At 35.3% G+C, this 5,298-nt stretch overlaps 1 non-coding gene across 1 annotated transcript; it reads left to right on the forward strand.

The window, feature by feature from the left end:
* The first annotated feature begins 330 nt into the window (after positions 1–330).
* On the forward strand, positions 331–438 carry LOC148567685 (small nucleolar RNA R71). The gene has a single exon (XR_015882840.1). It is a non-coding gene; the product is annotated as a small nucleolar RNA R71 (small nucleolar RNA).
* Positions 439–5,298: the final 4,860 nt, after the last annotated feature.

The raw sequence follows: 5,298 nt of genomic DNA on the forward strand, positions 1-5,298 counted from the left end.
AGATGCCTCTTGAGTACTATTGGATGCAGCTTGCATTCCATTCAGACTCTGAGAAATCATATTGACTTGCTGAGTCAATATTTTATTCTGAGCCAGTATGGCATTCAGAGTATCAATTTCAAGAACTCCCTTCTTTATAGGCGTCCCATTACTCACAAGATTCCTCTTAGAAGTGTACATGAATTGGTTATTAGCAACCATGTCAATGAGTTCTTGAGCTTCTGCAGGCATTTTCTTTAGGTGAATGGATCCACCTGCAGAAGTATCCAATGACATTTTAGCCAATTCAGATAGACCATCATAGAATATATCCAGGATGGTCCATTCTGAAAGCATGTTAGAAGGACACTTTTTGGTCAGTTCTTTGTATCTTTCCCATGCTTCATAAAGGGATTCACCTTCTTTCTGTCTGAAGGTTTGAACATCCACTCTAAGCTTGCTCAGCTTCTGAGGAGGAAAGAACTTGGCTAAGAAAGCCTTGACCAGCTTATCCCAAGAGTTCAGGCTATCCTTAGGTTGAGAATCCAACCATATTCTAGCTCTGTCTCTCACAGCAAAAGGGAAAAGCATGAGCCTGTAGACTTCAGGATCTACTCCATTAGTCTTAACAGTATCATATATTTGCAAGAATTCAGTTAAGAACTGAAAAGGATCTTCATATGGAAGTCCGTGAAACTTACAGTTCTGCTGCATCAGAGAAACTAATTGAGGTTTCAGCTCAAAATTGTTTGCTCCAATGGCAGGAATGGAGATGCTTCTTCCATGTAAATTGGAATTTGGTGCAGTAAAGTCACCAAGCATCCTCCTTGCATTATTATTATTTTCGGCTGCCATCTCCTCTTCTTGTTCGAAAATTTCTGAAAGGTGCTTGCTGGATTGTTGTAATTTAGCTTCTCTTAGTTTCCTCTTCAGAGTCCTTTCAGGTTCTGGATCTGCTTCAACAAGAATATTCTTGTCCTTGCTCCTGCTCATATGAAAAAGAGGAAATAGAAAAATAATAATAATAGAGATCCTTTTTACCACAGTATAGAGGTCCCTGTGTGAGTAGAAGAAAAGAAGAAGAGCAAATTCGAACACAGATGGAAGAGGGAGTTCGAATTTGGGTGAGATGAAGTGTTAGTAGATGAATAATTAAATAGAAGGAGATGAGAGAGAAGGAGAATTTTCAAAAATTATTTTTGAAAAAGAGTTAGTGATTTTCGAAAATAGTTTTTGAAAAAGGTTAGTAATTTTCGAAAATTTTAAAATCAAAAATTAAAATGATTAGTTAATTAAAAAGAAATTTTGAAAAAGAGAGAAGATATTTTCAAAAATTAGAGAGAGAGGGAGTTAGTTAGGTAGTTTTGAAAAAGATAAGAAACAAACAAAAAGTTAGTTAGCTAGTTGAAACAAATTTGAAAATCAATTTTGAAAAGATAAGAGGATAAGAAGTTAGAAAGGATATTTTAAAATCAAATTTTGAAAAAGATATGATTTTGAAAAAGGTAAGATAAAAAGATATTTTTGAAAAGATATGATTGAAATTAGTTTTTGAAAAAGATTTGATTTTAAAAATCACAATTAATGACTTGATTCACAAGAAATCATGAGATATGATTCTAGAACTCAAAGTTTGAATCTTTCTTAACAAGTAAGTAACAAACTTGAAATTTTTGAATCAAAACATTAATTGATAATGATATTTTCGAAAATTATGAGATAAAAGTAAGAAAAAGATTTTTGAAAAATATTTTTATAATTTTCGAAAATAGGAAAATGAAAAAGATTTGATTTTTGAAAAAGATTTTGAAAAAGATAAGATTTTTAATTTGAAAATTTGATTTGACTCATAAAAACAACTAGATTTTAAAAATTTTTGAAAAAGACAACTCAAATTTTCGAATTTTATGAGAGAAAAAGGGGAAGATATTTTTTTTGATTTTTGAATTTTTTTATGATGAGAGAGAAAAACAACAAAATGATGCAATGCATGAAAATTTTTAGATCAAAACAATGAATGCATCCAAGAATGCTATGAATGTTAAGATGAACACCAAGAACACTTTGAATGTCAAGATGAACACCAAGAACATATTTTTGAAAATTTTTATATGCAAAGAAAACATGCAAGACACCAAACTTAGAAATCTTTCATGTTTAGACTCTATGGATGCAAGAATGCATATGAAAAACAAGAAAAGATGCAAAACAAGAAAACATCAAGATCAAACAAGAAGACTTACCAAGAACAACTTGAAGATCATGAGGAACACTATGAATGCATGAATTTTCGAAAAATGCAATATGAATATGCAATTGACACCAAACTTATAACATGACACATGACTCAAACAAGAAACACAAAAAATATTTTTTTGATTTTTATGATTTTCTAAATTTTTTTTTTTTGAAAATTGATTGAAAAAGAAAAATAAGGATTCCAAAATTTTTAATATGAATTCCAGGAATCTTATGCTCTTTAGTCTAAAGCTCCAATCAAAGGGTCAGGCATGGCTTAATAGCCAGCCAAGCTTTAGCATGAATATGAGTGTAATTCATTCAATTTTAGGCCAAAACCTCAGTCCAAATGAATTTAGACATGGCTTTATAGCCAGCCATGCTTCATGAAACACTAGAATTCACTCTTAAAAATTCTGAAGAAAAATATATTTTTGAAAACATTTTTTTTTTTAAATTTTTTCGAAAACAAAAGGAGAAAAATTTTTTGAAAGATTTTTGAAAAATTTTTGAAAACAAAACAAAAAGAAAATCACCTAATCTGAGCAACAAGATGAACCGTCAGTTGTCCAAACTCGAACAATCCCTGGCAACGGCGCCAAAAACTTGGTGCACGAAATTGTGATCATCAACGGCGCCATCAACATGGTACGCTCAATTGTAATCTCAACTTTTTATCACAACTTCGCACAACTAACCAGCAAGTGCACTGGGTCGTCCAAGTAATAAACCTTACACGAGTAAGGGTCGATCCCACAGAGATTGTTGGTATGAAGCAAGCTATGGTCATCTTGTAAATCTCAGTCAGGCGGATATAGAATGGTTATGGAGTTTTCGAATATTAATAATAAAATAGGGATAGAGATACTTATGTAAATCCTTGGTGAGAATTTTAGATAAATGCATGGAGATGCTTTCGTCCCTCTAAACCTCTGCTTTCCTGCTGTCTTCATCCAATCAGTCTTACTCCTTTCTATGGCTGGCTTTATGTAAGGACATCACCGTTGTCAATGGCTACTTTTAATCCTCTCTGGAAAATGGTCCGATGCGCTGTCATTGCATGGCTAATCGTCTGGAGGCGTCACCCTTGCCAATGGCTACATCCTATCCTCTTGTGAAAATGGTCCAAATGCTCTGTCACAGCACGGCTAATCATCTGAGGTTCTCGATCATACTGGAATAGGATTCACCCTCCTTTTGCGTTTGTCACTACGCCCAGCACTCACGAGTTTGAAGTTTGTCACAGTCATTCAATCACAGAGTCCTACTCGGAATACCACAGACAAGGTTTAGACTTTCCGGACTCTCATGAATACCGCCATCAATCTAGCTTATACCACGAAGATTCTGATTAAGAGATCCAAGAGATACTCATTCAATCTAAGGTTGAACGGAAGTGGTTGTCAGGCACGCGTTCGTGGGGAATGATGATGATTGTCACGTTCATCACATTCAGGTTGAAGTGCGAATGAATATCTTAGAAGCGGAATAAGTTGAATTGAATAGAAAAACAGTAATACTTTGCATTAATCTTTGAGGAACAGCAGAGCTCCACACCTTAATCTATGGAGTGTAGAAACTCTACCGTTGAAAATACATAAGTGATAAAGGTCCAGGCATGGCCGAGAGGCCAGCCCCCATGATCTAAGAACTAGGCGTCCAAAGATGTCTAATACAATAGTAAAAAGTCCTATTTATAATAAACTAGCTACTAGGGTTTACAGAAGTAAGTAAATGATGCATAAATCCACTTCCGGGGCCCACTTAGTGTGTGCTTGGGCTGAGCTTGAGTGTTACACGTGTAGAGGCTCTTTCTGGAGTTGAACGCCAGGTTGTAACGTATTTCTGGCGTTCAATTCTGGTTTGTGACTTCTTTCTGGCGTTTAACTCTAGACAGCAGCATAGAACTGGCGTTCAACGCCCTTTATGTCGTCTAAACTCGTTCAAAGTATGGACTATTATACATTTCTGGAAAGCCCTGGATGTCTACTTTCCAACGCAATTCAAAGCGTGCCATTTTAAGTTCTGTAGCTCCAGAAAATCCACTTTGAGTGCAGGGAGGTCAGAATCCAATAGCATCAACAATCCTTCTTCAACCTCTGAATCTGATTTTTGCTCAAGTGCCTCAATTTCAACCAGAAAATACCTGAAATCATACAAAAACACACAAACTCATAGTAAAGTCCAGAAATGTGAATTTAACATAAAAACTAATGAAAACATCCCTAAAAGTAACTAGATTCTACTAAAAACATACTAAAAACAATGCCAAAAAGCGTATAAATTATCCGCTCATCAGCACTCAAGCAAACAAACATAAAGAAATATATCACTCACAAGTAGGAATGCAACAGAGAATAATGCACAGACAATAATGATGCATGTCTAGTCCTAGTGCAGGTAATGAGCTCATTTGTCGGTTTCTACCCGCTCCCGACGTAACCCAGCATTACCAGCCGGATATGGCTTTCCTGTTGGCTATACCCCTGTGTACAGGAAATAACCCCTCTGCCACCACAGGGTCCACTGCACCACAGGAAATAACACATCTGCCACTGCAGGGATGTATGCCGAAACACCTTCTGTATATAGGAAATAACCCCTCTGCCACTACAGAAATGGAATAGGTGGTCACGGTACTCTGTAGCAGGAAATAACCCCTCTACCTTAGAGAAATAAAATATGGATCTGTACCGTAGGAAAGCGTTTCTCAATGGTTGCACCATTATCTATCTGACTGCCTCAATGCAGTAGATGAACATATAGATATCTCTGAAGTTGCCTTAATGCAACAAATGACCTCTCAATAGGTCCTCTGCTCTTTATCATATTACTCTCTTCGCTTTGTCTCTTTATTCTGCTCTGTTTGTTCTTTTCTCTGCACTTCTTTACTTTATTCTGCTTTCTCTGTTTAAATTATGTATTTAAAGCTTATGTAAATTTCGGTATGATTAGTTAGCTGATGAGCGGATATTTTATACGCTTTTTGGGGTTAATTTCATATAGTTTTTAGTATATTCTAGTTAGTTTTTAGTTTATTTCCATTAGATTTTAGAAAAAATTTATATTTCTGGACTTTAC

This window comes from Arachis ipaensis, chromosome B4 (genome assembly GCF_059453495.1).
Source record: "Arachis ipaensis isolate K30076 ecotype BB chromosome B4, ASM5945349v1, whole genome shotgun sequence".
Lineage (NCBI taxonomy): Eukaryota > Viridiplantae > Streptophyta > Magnoliopsida > Fabales > Fabaceae > Arachis > Arachis ipaensis.